Below are 19,699 nucleotides of genomic sequence, written 5' to 3'. Positions count from 1 at the left end.
TTATTATTTATTTAAAAGGGCCGAAAATTCCTGAATTATTAACTATGATTTTTGGATTTTCTATGTGTAGAAAATCTGATTTTCTTAGTTATTTTATTTAGTGAATAATTGGTATTTTCCTAATTAATTATTTTATACAAAATATATTATTTACGCAATCATTTTTAATTCCTTAAAACTAGCAAATTAATTCCCTAAATATCTAAAGCCACTATGATGGATTTTTGGGTGACTTATTTTGGTAAATTATATTTTTAATTATCTCCTTAAAATCTTTTATTTTCCTTAATTCTATTTCTCCATCTTTTTAATATCTAATCATCATATTTTCTTGCCATTCATTCTTCTTAATTATTCCCCAAGTAATTCCAATTTCCTTATTATTTTTCATGACATACATACTTCCATATTCAATTATACACAATCACCTTAATATCCAAACTTTCCTTAATTCTTTTATTCACTTCTCCAAGTAATCTCTTAAACCCTACTTGCCATAATTCTTCCCACATTCTCTTGCCATAATTCTTGCATGAGCTTGCCTATAAATACCCCTTCATACCTCTCATATTCTTCACACCAAAAACCCAATTCTCTTCTTCTCTGTTATTCTTCTTTTCCCTAAACCTTTTCATAATTTTCTTCTCCTTTTTTCATACAAATATTATCTCGTATACTTTTAAAGCCAGTTTTCGGGCACTTTTGGTCAGTTTTTGAGGTATTGATGTTTCACAGAAGATTGTTCCTCTCGAAAAATCCTTGAGGTTAGGCTCAAGAATCACCCAATTTGGAATTATAATGAAGGAGTTTATGGCCTCTGCAAGTTCTGCCTATTCTTTTCAACGAAAATTCAATTCTCTTTAATCCTATTCTTTTATCTTCTTCATGGTTAGTTTTCTAAAATACAAATACATATTTTGAAGCTATAACTTTTTATTAAAGTATTATTTCAAAAGAGTTTTATAGCCCATGCACATTAGATTTGAGTTTATGTTGTGATAACCTTATGGTTATGTTATTTGCAAGGTGTATTCGTGGTTGAACTTTGAAAGTGTGAAATATTGATTGATATTCGGAATCAAGGTTCTTGAGGTTTTTTTTTGTGTGGTCTTGCTAGCAAGGATCAAGGTACGTTTAGGTGGCTAGATACCTTTTAAAGTGATTGGTTTGAATAACATGTTTTATATGATTTTATTGGTGATTGAATTAAATTGATTTGAATTATGATTTTGAAATAAATTATGTTTGAAGATATGATTTTAATAAAAGTATTTTGAATGATTGATTTTTAAATCATGTTTTGAATGGTTTGAATTACTTATCGTGTTTATATAAAGGAATTGATTTTAAAAGGTTTGTTGAATTAAATAAAAGGTTTTTCAAGGAAGAGTTATTGATTTTGAAAAGTTATTAATATGAGATTTTATTCTCAAGTATCTATTTAAAAGGTTTTGATTTTGAAAGCATGTGGAATTATTAAAAAGGAGTTTGAATTATATTGGAATTTATTGGATATTAAAAGGATTTATTGAACCATTGAATTATTATTGCTTTATAAGCATGTTGGTAATCCCACTATGCGGATTTGGTTTATTGATAAGGTTTGGACTTTGTATGACCGGGTCTTTCCTCAAGAATAGCCTTTTAATACAAGGAGACTAGCTTGGGGGGTGTGCACACTTGGGTGAGGAATTGGTTTTATTAACTATTATTTTGAATATTGAATCATTGAAATCGGTTTTGGAATAATGAGTTTTGAAATTATTGGATTAATTATTGGAATTGATTTTAAAAGCATGTTTGCAAATAAATTGAGTTTACATTATCTTGCACTTATCGTACTTAGCATATTTTGCTAATCCGTATTTTTATTTGTTTTGGTTCGCCTTTTTTACCGTAATGGTAAGCAGTGTTGACTATTTTCAGGTGGAGTTATGAATGAGCATATGGGAGTTCCGGGATTTGCTTCACCTAGTTTAGGAATGTTGGTCTTGTCTTTATTTTGAGTACTCATAACAATGTTACTATTTTTATAAGTACTAATAAAAGAAAGTTGAGTTTCCGCTGCAAGTTTTGTTATTGAGTTAAGTATTTTGAGTAGCCTTGCGTAATCACGCGGCGGTAATACGCCCAAGTCTATCTCTACGGTATAATTATACGTATTATATTGGTATTTCCGTAGAGGGAGATTTGGGGGTGTTACAGACTCAAGATGCCCTAAGCCGATGGCAAAGTGCCAATCGGGATGTCAAATGCATCATGTTGGCCACAATGTCTCCCGAGCTTCAAAAGACTTTCTTTGAAAAGGAGACAGCTTTTGAGATCATTTCTGAGCTGCAGAACATGTTCCAAGAGCAGGCCCAAACTAAAAGGTTTGAAACCCACAGGCAGATCCTTGAGAGCAACCTCAAGAAAGGACAACCAGTCAGCCCACATGTACTCAAAATGATAGGATTGTTTGAGAACATGGAAAGGCTTGATGCGGGGTATTCAACCGAGATGGCAATTGACATCATTCTCCACTCGCTGCACAAAGGTTATGATCAGTTCAAGATGAACTATAACATGCACAACATGGAGAAAACCCTCACTGAGCTTCATGGTATGTTGAAGCAAGCCGAGCAAATGCTCAAGGAAGAGGGGAAGCATGACATGTTCATGATAAAAAAGGGCAAGCCGTTCAAATTCTCAGGCAAGAAGAAGAAAGGCTTTAAGAGGAAGGGTAAGAAGAAGACCTTTCCGCCTAAGTCTAAAGCTACCAAGGATAACAAGGAGAAAAAGGTAGCGTCTTCTAAATCTGATTCCGAATGCTTCTATTATAAGAAGAAGGGACATTGGAAGAGAGATTGCCTCAAGTTCAAGGAAGATAAGAAGAACGGAACCGTTGCTTCTAGATCAGGTATATTCGTTATAGACTTAAACTTCATTAGCTCAACATCATGGGTATTAGATACCGGATGTGGCTCACACCTTTGTTCCAATTCTCAAGGACTAAGGAACATTAGGAAGCTAGCGAAGGGAGAGGTTGAACTTCGGGTCGGCAATGGAGCCAGAATTGCTGCCGTATCCGTAGGAACTCTCAGTTTGTCTTTGCCCTCTGGGCTTGTTTTGGAACTTGAAAACTGCTTTTATGTTCCCAACATTACCAAAAACATTATTTCAATTTCGGCGTTGGACGCCAAGGGTTTTGAATTTCGAGTAAAGAACAATGAATGTTCATTTTATCTCGATAATGTTTTATATGGTATTGCACATTCTGAAAATGGTCTTTATGTTCTTTCTTTAGACAAACAAGTTTATAATGTGAATAATACTACCAAAAGAGCTAAGACCATGGAGTCAAATCAGAATTACTTGTGGCATTGTCGTTTTGGCAACATTAACATTAAACGCATCAAGAAACTTCTACAGGAAGGTGTTCTTGACTCTTTCGATTTAGAATCGTTTGAGAATTGCGAAGGATGTTTATTAGGCAAGATGATTAAGTAGCGATTCTCTAATTTGGGAGAAAGGGAAGAAGACTTATTGGGTCTAATACATACCGATGTATGTGGACCAATGAGCTCCGCCACATGGAATGGACATCGATATTTTATCTCCTTCACAGATGACTATAGTAGATATGGCTATGTCTACCTCATATCGCACAAATCTAAATCGTTTGAAAAGTTCAAAGAATTTCAGAATGAAGTTGAAAATCAGCTTGGCAAGAAAATCAAAGCCCTTCGATCGGATCGAGGTGGTGAATACTTGAGCCAAGAATTCGATGACGATCTGAAAGAAAAGGGTATACTTTTAGAATTGACACCTCCAGGAACTCCACAATGGAACGGAGTATCGAAAGGAGAAATCAAACCTTGTTAGACATGGTATGATCAACAATGGGTCTTAGTGATCTTCTTATCTCTTTCTAGGGACACGCACTTCTAATTGCGGCACTAACACTGAACCGTGCTCCATCAAAAGCTGTGGAAAAGACTCCATACGAGTTATGGACGAAGAAACCTCCTAGGTTGTCTTTTCTAAAGATATGGGGATGCGAAGCATATGTCAAGAAAATGATTTCTGACAAACTTCATCCCAAATCTGACAAGGTTTACTTTGTGGGCTACCCAAAAAAAACCAAAGGGTATTACTTCTACAACAAATCGGAGAACAAAGTTTTTGTTGCTCGCGATGGTGTCTTTTTGGAGAAGGAGCACCTTTCTAAAATGACAAGTGGGAGGAAAATCGAACTTGATGAAGTTCGAGAGGATGAGCAACAAAATTAGATTGACAGTCAAAGTGCTTAAACAGCATCTGTTGACGCTGGTCAAAATGGTCAAAATGTGCAAAGTCAAACCGACAATGCAAATGCTCAGTCCATTACCCTACGTAGGTCTCAGAGGTCGAGATCTCAGCTTGATAGATATCTTGGTTTAGTATTAACTGAGAATCAGGACATCCTGATCATGGATGGAGATGAACCGGCAACCTACAAGCAAGCAATGACAAGCACCAACTCTGCTAAATGGCAAGAGGCTATGAGATCTGAAATAGATTCCATGTTTGAAAAGTCTGGGACTTGGTTGACTACCCGAAGGTTACAGACCTATCGGATGTAAGTGGATTTTCAAGTTGAAAACCGAGAAAGATGGAAATGTATTCATTTACAAAGCTAGATTGGTAGCAAAAGGTTACAAGCAAGTTCATGGTATTGACTACGATGAAACCTTTTCTCCAATCGCAATGCTTAAATCCGTTTGGATCCTCCTAGCAATTGCTGCATATTACAATTATGAAATATGGCAGATGGACGTGAAAACCACCTTCCTCAATGGTATTTTAGAAGAAATTGTGTATATGACACAGCCTGAAGGTTTTGTCCTGCTGGGAAAGTTTGTAAGCTTAAGAAGTCCATTTATGGGCTAAAGCAAGCTAGCAAAAGTTGGAATCTACGATTCGATGAAGCCATCAGTAAGTTTGGTTTTATCAAGAATGCAGATGAATCTTGTGTTTACAAGAAGGTCAATGGGAGTGACATCGCCTTCCTAGTTTTATATGTCGATAACATATTGCTCATTGGAAACAACATTCCGTTGTTAGAGTCTGTAAAGGCCTGGATTGGAAAGTGTTTCTCAATGAAAGACTTGGGAGAGGCTCAGTACATGCTAGGCATCAAGATCTATAGGGATAGATCGAAAAGGATGATTGGATTGAGCCAAAGTACTTATATTGATAAGGTACTGGCTCGATTTGGCATGGAGGAGGCCAAGAGAGGTCACCTGCCTATGTCACATGGCATAACCTTAAGCAAGAAGCAATGTCCACAAACACCTGATGAGCGGGTAAGGATGAATCAGATTCCATATGCTTCGCTTATTGGATCGATCATGTATGCCATGATATGTACTAGGCTAGATGTATCATATGCCTTGAGTGCTACAAGCCGTTACCAATCAGATCCAGGAGAGGCCCATTGGACTGCGGCCAAGAATATCCTAAAGTACCTAAAAAGGAATAAGGATAAATTCCTGGTGTATGGTGGTTCAGAGGAATTAGTTGTTGAAGGTTATACCGACGCGAGCTTCCAGACAGACAGAGATGATTTCAAATCGCAATATTGATATGTGTTCTGTCTAAATGGAGGAGCGTTTAGTTGGAAGAGTGCCAAGTAGAGCACAACTGCAGATTCTACAACTGAAGCCGAATACTTGGCAGCTGCTGAAGCGGCTAAGGAGGCTGTTTGGATTCGTAAGTTCGTTGGTGAACCTTGATGTTGTACCCTCTATAGGGAATATTTCAAGCATCCCACACTTGAGCCCCACTGTGATCATACACTTAAGCATGGTGGCGTATAAAGGGAAGGAAGCTAGAGTAAAAGAGTCGCCAACAAGTTTTAGGAACTTGTAAACTGTTTACAGGGTGAAGGTGACACCCCTTATCAATCTAGGAGATCGTTAACTCCAATAGGTCTGGAACCATGACTGGAAGTTTTGGGATGAAGGTACAAATCCAACCTAAAAGAGATTGAACCTGCCTAAAAATAGGCCTCTACTTTATTCTTCTCGTATTCATGTGTGCTTTCTGACTAACATGCAATCAATATATTAACCCGAAACCTGTTTAATCTATGTTGGTTGAATATTAATGGACAAACAAAACTATTATTGGCGATTACTTGAATTATAATCATATTAGCCTAAACAAGATCATTAATTATCTTATTCAGCGTGATTACAAGTACAAATTCCCTTTAAACCTGCAAGAGAGGGCGTGATCAAGTAATAACATATCAAGCAACATAAAAACAATCATCATCATCATAATCTCAATCTCAATAAAGCTTAATAATATTAGCAAGATCCTAGGCATGATACTAACAAGATTAATAACAAACCCTAGCATGTCACTAAACATTAAAGATCAAAGATTTATTCCTAACATGATACTATCATTATATTAGGAAAGAATAGGAAGCATCCCATAGAAAGATACATGATATTAGAAATCTTAATTATTACCCTAAACATGATACTAGGAAGTAATATAACATCCTAACATGATACTAGGAATAAACAAAATATTTTAAGCATGATTTCTATATCAAGAGATCAATAAAAAAATTAAAGTACTTACTTCGATGCCCCATATCTCTTTCTAATAACAAAATACACACGTTAGTAACTTCAAGAAAAACAATAAACAAACAATTAAATTAAATAATTGAAATAGGATTAGGGACCAAACCCTCAGAAATTATAACCTTTCATGTCTAGGGCGAAGGCAACTTCGAACTTAGCTAGGTGTGTCTAGAACTAATGTATAAGGAATTTTGTGAGAGGGAAGGTTTAGAAAAAAAATAATGAGAGAGCTTCTAGAGAATAGAAAGAGATGATTGATTGTGAATCCCTGATGATTGCTGATTGTTGATGATTGGAAAACGGAGGAGATACGACCCCTATTTATAAGAAAACAGTCCGGAAACGATAGAAAATACTTCAAGTTCTATACGGAATAAAACTGGAATCTGTCGCCAGGCGACAGACATCAGCGCCAGGCGACAGATGTTAACGCCAAGCGACAGACTTTGTCATTTGGCGCTAATTAAAAGATAAGACTCGCTTTTGTACGGAATCCTCTTCTTAATATGATTAAGCAGCAAATTCCGTGTTTATTAAATTAAAATCAGGTTTATCATAAAACACTTATTTTATTCCAAATAAAACTCTTTAAAATATAATTATTAATCCTAATTCCATTAGAATTAAAAGGAACCTTTTAATATTCTAGAAGATTAAAATCAATCCTAATAACTTTAGGAATAATAATTAATAGGCCCTCCTCTAGATCATTGGGCCACATATAAAAATCATTTCGGGCCTAAATTTAATTTAATCCATAACTTCCTCATTATTCATCGGAATTGAGCTTATAATATATCGTTGGAAAGCACTTTTCGAGCCCAATCCAACTACACTATTATTGGACCCTCATCATGGATCAAACTAATTTGGACTGGCTATTTTCATAATAGAGTAAGAAAAGAAATATTTTCAAAAAACAGAAAGAAGAGATATTTTAATAAAAACCATCCACATCACTAGACTTTTCACACTTTCACTTTGTTCGATAATCAAATGACGTAAAAGGTATTCATCATTGGGTTTGGTTTCGAGGAGACACAATTGGGTGTCTACAGAAGCCCCCACTTTTGACTGAGTTTGGAGAAACGCAAGTTTCGAAAACAAAAGTCAAAGTAGCGATAGGGACGGAGAATGATTCAGAATGTTCGGCGATCCTTAATCATTCTTGTAACGCCGATACCTGCAAACTAGCGTTAGTTAAAATAGATAAAAGAGTTAAGAAACGCGTATCTTGCACCGTCGAGTACACGTCTCTGGAGTAACCAATTTTGTTTGACGATCTTCCTCAAGCTAGGGGACATCGCCTGAAGACTGCTCCGCTTGTAGCTGCCTTCAATTTCTGCTGTTTTGTGACCATCTTCCATATCATAGGGAATATGATCGAAGATAACTCCGCTTGTAGTCATCTTCAGTTTGCTACTGTTGATGTTGTGGTCGCGCTTTGCTGCTGTTGATGCCTTGGGGGTGATGACAATCCTCTCTTCTTTAGGAATAGTTGCCAACACAACTCTTGAATGATGTACGACAATTCGATTTAGGGAAAGTTGTCAACGCCACGTAACAATCCATCCTAGGAAATGTTGCCACGATGAAGCGACAATCCATATCTCAGAAATTTTGCCAAAATCCAATTTTGGGAAAAGTTGCCAATGTTTCGTAACAATCTATCAAATTTTGGGAAAAGTTGCCAATGTTTCGTAACAATCTATCATAAGAACCTTGCTACGATTGACAATACACGTCTTAGAATATAACACTTGAAAGCAATCCACCTTGGAAATTTGTCAATATTATGTGACAATCCTTTTGGGAAAATATTGCCACAATTGACAATCCGCGTCTTGGAACATTTGCAAAAAAGAGTCGATTGGCAATCCCTTTTGGAAAATTTGCCACTACTGAAATGAATGATAATCCACGTTGGAGAACCTTTGCCGAAATGTTAAGATGAATAGAGACCCATGACAATCCTTTAGGAAATTTTGCCATAGGGAACTTGATGCACGATAATCCAATCTCGGAAATATTGCCAAGGATTTGATGAATGTATGACAATCCGAATTTGGAAAAACTTGCCACATAGAGAAGGAGCACGACAATCCATTCTTAGAAACATTTCCAGTTTGAGATGACAAGCCAACCTTGGAAAAATTATCGAAGATTTGATGAATGTATGACAATCCGAACTTGGAAAAACTTTCCAAATAGAGAAGGAGTACGACAATCCATGCTTGGAAACATTGCCAATTTGAGACGACAATCCAATCTTAGAAAATTTGTCGTTGAAGAATGATGCTCGACAATTCACTCTTGGAAATATTGTCGTTTTGGTGATGTGCTTCTTTGTGAACCATTACTTCAGTGCTTGCGATGAGCCAATACTTAGGCGCTTTAAGCTAAGTGAGACGATCATTTGTCAGGTCGATCACTTACTGCGATTGCAATTGAGTCGACTATTAATCATGTCAATTTGCTTATAGGGGCTAACTGGCATACCAAGGAACCCAATCAATCAATATGACCATTTGACTCTAGTTGATTTGCTAAGTTATTTGCGTCCTTTTGCTATAAATCTTTTGCAACTGCATTTATATTTTGGACTATAGGACTTTACTCATGTCTTTAAGGTTGATTTTGTGTGACTTAATGCTATTGCTTGACTCGACGTGTAACTCGATGTACTCAAATCGACTCGTGTGCGTAGACTTAACTCAATATGATAACACAACATGACTTAATGTGTACATGACTCGTGTGTGCATTCGACTTGAAAACGCAGAAAAACAAAAATTTCCGTCATTTTTGTGGAGGGTACCGACTTTCTCCCGAAAAAGAAAGACACAAAAGGGAAGAAGTGAAGTGTTTGATGATGCATGTTTAACGAGTTTAGTCAAATGTATGGATTGATGTTGTATCTCATAGTGCAAAGATTAGTTCATCCTAGGCTATCTCGATTGTTGACTCGATGATAAAAGTATTTGGGTAACTTAGGCACGGAGGCTAAGTACTTCATACTTTGTGATGCGATGATGAGTGATTTTGATATGACAAGGCATGCTTCAATGTCATGTTAAGATTTCATGACAAAGGGTTCCTATGAGGAGGATTATTTGGTCATGTATCTGTGATGTGTGTGAAAGTGACACTAAAGCTAGGCTGCAAAGGCTAAGTGTATGGAATTTTTTTTTAAAAGAGTCAAATAATGGTGACTCTTAGGCTAGGTAAGCTAATAATGTAGGGATCAAGCCCCCAAGTCTAACTCTAAATGGATAGGGATGAGCATAGGAGATCCTTTGATATGATCATGCATGAATATGAATATGAATGCATTTTTATTATGGTTGCACCTCGAGGTGAGGTTGCCTACGTATCTGTTAGGAATCAGGCCGAACGTAGCTCTAGCCGAACCTCGCACAAGTGTATGTATACCTCAAAGAGGTCTTTGAAGGTTTGTAACGTGGTTAGGCTAAAGGTTGAAGAAGAAAGGGATAAAGGCTCAAGACCCTAGATAAGCCCCCAAGGTGTGCAACCTTGCTTTTGAATCTTTGTATTTGTATGCTCGAGGTTTTTCACTTTTTAACTCTTTTTGTTTATATTTTGCTTTCTCTTTTTTTTTTTTTTTGCTTTTGCATTTTTATTTTGAACCTTTTTTGAATAAGTGTGGGCAATCCCAATCATGCGGTCTATCACTCACTTGGCATTCATGTTTCTCAGGCACGGTACCGAGCACTCGATAAGAGACACAATATGAGACGTGTTCTTATCAAAGATATGTTCATATCAAAGACATTGGAACATTTGCCCTTTTGCACACTTTTATTGCTATTTGCTTTTTTAATCTTTAAGTTCTATGTAAAATCACTCAAGTTTTCGTATTTAGAATTTGCATAAGTTGCACACTATCCCATCCTAAGGTTAGGTAGATGTGGGTCAAAGGAAGAAAGGTCTATCGTAAGACGAGGCTCAAAGTGGTTTATCAAGAATGGATTGTATATTTGAAGGGTGAAAGGTAATATGATGTGGCTACAAGGGGTGCCTCAAATCATTGGTATATCTTGTGCTTAGGTCGACATGGATTTTTTTTTTTTTTTTTTTTTTTTTTTTTTTTTTTTTTTTTATGAAATGCAATGCGATAATCATATGCAAGGAAATAAATGCTCATTTTATTTATAAAGTGAAGGGTAAAAATTCTACAGAATAAAATCTAAGGAAAATAAAAGGTGCCTATGCTAGACTTAATGGGGATAGAAAAAATAAAAAAGAAAAAGAGGTCATGATATCTTGTCGTTGAAGCTCCCCTCGTGTCTTTTTCTCGATCATCACCTGGTCTTCTTGATAGCTAGAGGTAATGGGATCTTATTTGCTTCTATGAGGTCTTGAATGAGATTTTGAAATCTGTAACATTCATCCGTGGTATGACCCTTTCCTTGATGGTACTTGCAATAGGAGTTAGGATTCCATCTTGAAGATCGCCTTTCTGGCGTTGGATCTTCAATAGGGCCAATAGATTTGATTAATCCTCGATCATAAAGACGATCGAAAGCAACATCATATGTCATCCCAATAGGTGTGAATTCTCTTTTGGGTTTTCTTTTAGATCCTTGATTATCCATGGCTAAGACACCGTTATGGTCAAAGGTACTAACATTGTTACTAGAGTAGGTGCTTTCGGAAGAAGAAGAATTGTTGTTCTTCTTTCCTTTCCAGCCACTGTTGCTGCTATTGTTAGTAGCTTTTTGTTTTGCAAGGTCATCTTCGATTTCAATACCTATGTCGTAGACGGCCTTGAAAGTATTCAAATTATGTTGATATTTCAAATGCTTAAAATACTTGTCTTAAAGGTTCTTGATGAACATCCTTACAGACTCATTTTCAGTAGGGACCTCGACCATATTAGCGGAAGTTTCTCTCCACTTGTTAAAGAAAAAGGTAAACCCTTCGTTTTCTTTTTGCTTTAGCATCTCAAGTTGTCTATGGTCTGTTTCAACTTGAATGTTGCACTTATATCTATCATTGAAAGCGTTTATTATTCCGTCCCAAGTAGAGGTGTTTTCTTTGTCAAGGGAAAAGAACCATTGTCAACAAACGGTTTCAAGAGATAAAGAAAACAAAGAAGGAAAGACTTTCCTATAAATCCCTTTAATATTCATTATGGTTTCAAAAGCCCTTAAGTGAAAATAAGGATTGTTTGTTGGCTTTAACTTAGGGATGTCGTTGGCATTGAACTTCTGCGGAAGAAGCTCCTTGTCCACTGAGACCCCTTGTGAGCTAATGCCCTGAAATCTATAGTCGTTGGAGAGTTTGCTCAAGCTTTCTTGCATGAGCTCCATTTGTTGTTGCTTCACAGGGTCATTGATTTGAAAAGCCATGGTCTTTATCAATTTAGTTAAGTTGGCCACGTCCTTCCTAAGTTCGTTAACTTCTTCCTGAGACGCCATTATCTTCTTAGCTTTTCTTTTCCGACTGATTGGTTTGTCAAAAAGTAGTATTTGAACAAAGGTGTTGTCCTTGATTAATCTCCCTTCTCTCCTTGACCAAGTGTTGTGAAAAGGGAAGTTATGGATACTTTTTGTTAATTATTTGACTCAAACTCTATTCAACATGTAGTAGATGGAAGGAGGTAGGAAGAATGAAGGTTGTGATATGGAGAAAGCATGTAGAGAATGGGAAGACGATGTAGATGGAGAGGTATGAAAGAATTAAGAATAGAATGTACCCCTAACTCAAATGACGGAAAAACCGACTCATGCATGAATCTAAGACATAGTCATAGTGATATATTCACAAAGTGTGTGCTAAGACTAGTGAATGTAGGTGACACGTTTGACTCGTGTCATGACTATGTGACTAGACTATGTGATTGGACTTAATTAAAAACTAAACATGACTTATGTCATTAATAAACTGATTAAACCATTTAAGCAAATTGATTAGTTAGACTCGTCGTGAGGACTCGAGCAAAAACACGGACTGTCGTCGGAGCAACAGGAATGTCGCCAGACGCTAAGGATCAGCTCCAGACGACAACATTGTCGCCTGGCGCTAATTACTAGCGCGTGGCGCTGCAGTCCAAACCTCTGCGCCATTGCTGGAACATTGGTCTGGGACTGTTTTCAATATTTTTACTTCAAAGGGACAAGCCTAAAGTCATACAAAGTTTGATCAATTTATTTAATACCGGTAGATTAATTCTGTGATTGTAATACGTAGCGAAAGCCCTTTATGATCTGATTAATTGATGCATTGGTGATTGATTATTATGTTTTACCCTGGAATATTATTTATTGGTGAACCTATGCCCTAGGTCTTTTATTATTTGATTCCTCCCTACTTTTATTTCTCCCTACTCATATTCTTCGTAGTATACTTCCTTCAAATAACAACTTTTGGTTACTTAATAATTTAGATTATAATAATTAATTAGGAATAGAAAGACTCATTTCCCTGTGGATTCGACCCTACTTCCCTATCTATTATTAGTTAGTGGTTTTAGGAATTACTTTTGATTAGGTGATACGACTTTAGCCTGTCAAATTTTGGAGCCGTTGCCGGGGAAACAGTATTATTTTTATTTCTAATTATTATTAGAGTCTAGATTATTTTGTTTTATTTTTTTTTTTGAGTTGAAAATATCCATGCTTACGCCACTACAAGAATTATATAATTTTTATGCAGCACCTAACTACTATAGTTGTCAACGTCTTTGTCATGAAAATCCTGAATGCCCTTATATTGAGTTTTTTGTGCGTGCTCCGAATGATTTTAGAGTCTTTCCATATACATATGATCATATTCGGAAACGATTAGTTGCTAATGAAAGTTATTGGAAGGCTCTTGATGAAAAAGTCTATGGACACTATAATAATACGAATGTCATTGAGGATGAAGAACCATCGGTTATAGAATTTGTGGTTGAAAAATCTTTGGTTGACGAATCGGTGATTGAAAAATCATTAGTTGCAGAAACAGTGGTTGAAAATTCCTTTGTTGATGATGATATTATTTGTAAGGGTGAAATTTTCAAGTCATTATTGAATGATAAAGACAATGACTACCTCCATGTTCGTTCTATTAATTCTAAATTTTTAACGAAGGAAGTAGAAGGTTGTGGTGTATTTTCATCTCTCTCTTTTGATTTTTCCTTTTACCTTGAGTTCTCTTTATGTGCTCCTAACCTTTTCTTTGTAGGGATTAATGTGCTTGCAATTAAGCCCTATATAGTGTTTAATGAAATGTTTGCAGAAGCGTTTGATAAATTACTCAAGGCGTTGAATTCTTCCGATTGAGAGAAGGAGTATGGTCGAGCGGGACCTTAATAAACTAGCGCTTTGCGGGAGGCAACCCGTACTTTATTTTGCTTTTTAGTTTAGTTTTTTCTTATTTTTGTGTGTGTGTGTGTTTTATATATTTTATTTATATTTTTATTTATTTATATTTTTTCTTTTAGAGAGGTAAGGAGAGTGTAACTTATGCTTGTAGGAGTTTGTTTTTGTGCATATTTTGAGCTAGAGAAGGCTTCATTCACGCTGGAACTGCACTCGTTTTCGATCGGGCAGAGCTCGCCCGATCGGGCGCGGGTACGCGGCAGCAGAATTCGTCAACTTTGACAGGCCATAACTTTTGCGTTTCTTATCGGATTTTGGCGTGTGACCTATCATTGGAAAGCTCTTCTAGTCTACTTTCCAATGCAATTGGAATCACTGCATTATCACTTATACATCAAAAAGATGCATTGCAATCCTCGAGGCTTTGGTGAAATTATTGTGGTGATGTTGAGGAGTAGTCACCTTGACTACTAGCTTCCCTCTAAGACAATGAGGACATTGCCTGATTTAGCTTGGGGGGAGGTTCTCGTGTTCGTATAGTATATCTTTCACTCTCTTTTATTTTATTTATTTATTTATTTCCTTTTGATGTGCTTAGTATAGTTTTTATATTTCTTTCTTAGGATTAGATTTATTGCTTTTAAAAAATTCAAAAAAATGGAAAAAAAATCCAAAAATACGTTCCAATGAATTGTAAATCATGCTTCCCTGTGTCCCATACTTAGAAAATATTGTTTTGATTCTTGGTATATGATAATGAGCTTTATGAATTTATTGATCATAATTTGAAGTTTAATTGTTTGGATTCCTAAACATGCGTCAATTTTGCCAACTATTTGTGAATATAGTGCTTGACTAGTTGATTTGGTTAGGAATGTGTGATAGTTCCATAGTTCCTGGTATGTCAATGAATTTGAGTATTGGTTTGCAACTATTAGTAATGTCTATATAGCTCAATATTATGCACATTGAGGAAGACGAAGGCATTTGTTCTCTTAGGAAGCCTTCAGACGATATTAGATACATTTGTTCCCTTCTTGTTACCCATGTTGTTGCTTGTGTCCTTTTATTGTTTATTTAGCCACATTACAAGCCTATATGAGCCCCATTGGTTACTAGTCCCAAGCTTGGCTTGGGGGAGCTATTAGTTGGAGAGGTGAGGGAGTTGTGGTGTACACATTATTTGCACAATGTGGGAATAAAAGAAGAGTGATTGTTCTTTGATTTTATGATTGGAAAATATTGATATGTTGTGTTACAAAGTTGAAATTTCCAATATGAGTTAAAAAGAAAAAAAAAAAAAAAAAGAGCAAAAGGAAAATTTTTTAATGTTCAAATATTCTATTTGAAGGTTGTTCAAGAAAGAAAAAAAAAGAATGAGTCCAAAGTTTGTATTTCACTTAAGTTCTACATTATCATATTTTTATGAGTGAAATTGTAAGTGTTGGGATTGTTTATATTGTTTGGAGTTGTATTTGGTGGATTCTTGTTGGAGTTAGTTATGTTGTTGGAGATGTATGATCATCATTTATTTTGATCATGGGTTTATTAGGATTTGGCTCCCTTAATGCATAACTTTTCTCTCACATATTCCCAAATTTATCCTACCCTTTACCCTAGCCTTACATTGCAAGCTTTAAAGACCTTCCGACCTTTGTGCATAGAGTTGTGTGAATGTGAAAGTGTTGTTTATCAATGCAAGTTATGATTTGACATATTTTGAGTCGACTAGTAGGTTAAGCGTTCATTGTTTTAAACACACGAGAGTGTGAGGTGGGTGAGCATTGTTCACAAATAAATGGGTTGGTTGGAGAGCGATCGAGTACATCTTTTACTCACCACATAAATGAGAGTTGAGTGCATGAGCACTAGTCTTGAATTCTATATGCTCATGTGGTTTGCTTTACTTGACAATTGTTGGGAATGAATGATAATTAGATATATGAGATTGATTGACATTGAAGCATGTTCATTAGATTTATCTTGAATCGTTTGTGCTTGATTTTGTTTATTGGGATGAGGCATGTTTTATATGTTCATTGATGAGATCTTTGCTTAGGGACAAGCAAAGGTTTGGCTTGGGGGAGTTTGATGTGTCCAATTTATATAGTATTTTACCCCCGTCCCTTGGTCATAATTGGTAGTGTTTTTGGCTCTTTAAAGCCACTTTTATTACTAATATGTGTTTTCTAGTGTTTTTGTAGTTTTGGTTGAGTTTTATAGGGAATTGCACTCTTGGAGCATTTTCCCGGGATTTTATGGAGCGACTACGAGCATTGGAGGAGCACGACCATCTTTCATAGCCCAAGATCGGTAAGAGTCATCGAATCGGTGATTAAGGGCTCGACTTATGAGAAGATGAGGCATTGGACCGAATGATTAAAGCCCCAAGGAGGATATTTGGTTTGAGCCGAGGTACAAGCCTAAACAAGGAGTCCAAGTAGCCCGAAGGGTCTTCGCCCGATGGCGCGCCCGATCGGGTGGTGCCGCGCCCGATCGGGTGGTGCCGCGCCCGATCGGGCGCGAGAAGAGAAACATTCATTGGGAGTAAAAAGGCGGGCCCAATCGGGGGGGTGCCTCGCCCGATCGGGCGCGTGTTTGCTTTAGTAGATTTTTAATCGTCGTTTAAGTTTGTTTAGTTTAGGATTCTTGCTTAATATAAATACTTTTCCGTTAAGCAAGTTTAGTATCTTTTTTTTTAGACTCTTTTTTTACCTTCTCCTTTAGACTTTCTCTCTCGACTTAGATTATTTTCTCTCTCTACAACTTTGTTCTTAATTCAACTCTTTAATTCTGATTACTTTGGTAATGATTTCTTCTTCTTTAATCTCAGCTATTTATTTTATTTCTTCCATCATGACTTATTTAATTGCTTTGTTTAGTTTATGTTCGATTATGTCTGAGTAGTTTTCTTTCTAGGGTTTATGGGGATCCATAAATAATATGAAGGGGTAATTTATTGTTGTTGATTGTCAAAGCTTGATTAATTTCCTATTGATTGATTTAATGCTCTGTGACTAGATTAGGCCTGATCTTTTATGCATGAGTGTGACAATATTGATTCGAGATTCGAGAGATGAGAATTGATGTTTAGGTCTAGTTTCAATAGGCAGGTTAATTTATAAATGGTTAAGTCGAGATTCGAGAGATGAGATTTAATACCGGTAGATTAATTCTGTGATTGTAATACGTAGCGAAACCCTTTATGATCTGATTAATTGATGCATTGGTGATTGATTATTATGTTTTACCCTGAAATATTATTTATTGGTGAACCTATGCCCTAAGTCTTTTATTATTTGATTCCTCCCTACTTTTATTTCTCCCTACTCATATTCTTCGTAGTATACTTCCTTCAAATAACAACTTTTGGTTACTTAATAATTTAGATTATAATAATTAATTAGGAATAGAAAGACTCGTTTCCCTGTGGATTCGACCCTACTTCCATATCTATTATTAGTTAGTGGTTTTAGGAATTACTTTTGATTAGGTGATACGACTTTGGCCTGTCAAAGTACGCACATGAAATACTTAGAACTTTTCGAGTCTCATCCACTCATTCTAAATCATTGCCAAAATAAATTTTAGGAATTAAAATAGAAATCCTCCCCAGCGGAGTGGCCAAAAAACTGTAGGGAATATTTCAAGCATCCCACACTTGAGCCCCACTATGATCATACACTTAAGCATGGTGTCGTCCAAAGGGAAGGAAGCTAGAGTAAAAGAGTCGCCAACAAGTTTTAGGAACTTGTAAACCATTCACAAGGTGAAGGTTACATCCCTTAACGATCCAGGAGATCGTTAACTCCAATATATAGGTCTGGAACCATGACTGGAAGTTTGGGGATGAAGGTACAAATCCAACCTAAAAGAGATTGAACCTACCCTAAAAATAGGCCTCTACTTTATTCTTCTCGTATTCATGTGCGCTTTCTGACTAACATGCAATCAATATATTAACCCTAAACCTGTTTAATCTATGTTGGTTGAATATTAATGCACAAATAAAACTGTTATTGGCGATCACTTGAATTATAATCATATTAGCCTAAACAAGATTATTAATTATCTTATTAAGCGTGATTACAAGTACAAATTCCCTTTAAACCTGCAAGAGAGGGCGTGATCAAGCAATAATAATAATATATATCAAGCAACATAATATTATTGGACCACATATAAAAGTCATTTTGGGCCCAAATTTAATTTAATCCATAAATTCCTCATTAATCATCGGAATTGGGCTTATAATATATCGTTGGAAAGCTCTTTTCGAGCCCAATCTAACTACACTATTATTGGACCCTCATCATGGACCAAACTAATTTGGAGTGGATATTTTCATAAATAGAGTAAGAAAAGAAATATTTTCAAAACACAGAAAGAAGAGATATTTTAATAAAAAACATCCACATCATTAGACTTTTCACACTTTCACTTCGTTTGATAATCAAATGACGTGAAAGGTATTCATCACTAGGTTTGGTTTTGGGGAGACACAATTGGGTGTCTACACCCTCAATCAAGGGTCCAATAGCCCTTTATTGTGACAACAATGGAGCTATTGCTCAGGCCAAAGAGCTAAGGGAACATCAGAAGGTCAAACATGTCAAGCGGCGGTTTCACATGATTCGAGAATGGAAATCAGAAGGTGAAATCAGAATTTGCAAAGTTGGAATGGATGACAATGTAGGCGATCCACTTACTAAACCTTTGCCTCAAGTGAAGCACAACAAGCACGTTAAGGCAATGGGAATCAGGCATGTGGGAGACTGGCTTTGATTTCCCTATTTAGTGTTTTAGTTAATTTTTGAACATTTAATGTAAGACACTAAGAAAAACCATTCAAGTTTTGGAGTAATATAAATTTCATGCAATATTTTATCACTCCGTTTGCTATTTAATTGTGGTTTAGGATTAAATAATGAGTCCATTCGATTCTGAAAATATTCAAAATAGGGTATCTAGACCAGTCTTGGTAAGGAAACACCTATTAAGTGAACATTGAATATTATATTCGAAAATTATCCCTAATCGAGGTCATTTAAACGATGGACGATTAATGACCATTTGATTAGTGTGTAGTTTGATTTATAGCACCGTTTCTTGTGTTACAAGGACATGATCGTCATAAATCATTTGCACAGGTATTGGTTTAGAACCATACTTGATCGACCTATGAGAATACTTTAAGAGATTAAAAATCGTCATAAGTATACTTCTCATTATGGCTATCGGAACCTATTTCCTCGACCATGAGTATTGTGAGTTCTCTTGTTTGAGTACTAGTCCGCTTAGATGTTGTCAAACGTCTGCCGTAATAAGGGATTATAACTGCAACACTCGGGCAGCTAGGTCCTCTTAGTAAGAGAAGCTACATTACAAGACTGGGAATGTCCCCCCCTACTAAAAATAGGAAATATGTCTTTGTTGTTTACAAGGCCTCTCAAAGAGCGAGACTGTAAAATGCATGGCCGTGCTCGGATGGATTTTAGAAATCATCTATTTATTGACAGTCGGACTCGGGATCGAGAAACACTTCTGGACATAATAAGGATGACGAATAAATCTTACCTTATAGTTCATGAAGAGACATTAAGTGACATAGGAAAAAAGGCTATACACTAAATGCGCATTTGTCCGGAAGGACAAGTGGGAGATTAAAAGGAATGGTGTCCTTCGAACAAGTGTATTATTCCGATAAAGGGTTCGGAATTATTAGAATGCTAATTATTCAGTGAGGTC

Source organism: Chenopodium album, chromosome 15 (genome assembly GCF_948465745.1).
Source record: "Chenopodium album chromosome 15, dcCheAlbu1.1, whole genome shotgun sequence".
NCBI lineage: Eukaryota > Viridiplantae > Streptophyta > Magnoliopsida > Caryophyllales > Amaranthaceae > Chenopodium > Chenopodium album.
The sequence above is the reverse complement of the archived record's forward strand: the minus strand, read 5'-3'. Positions refer to the sequence as shown.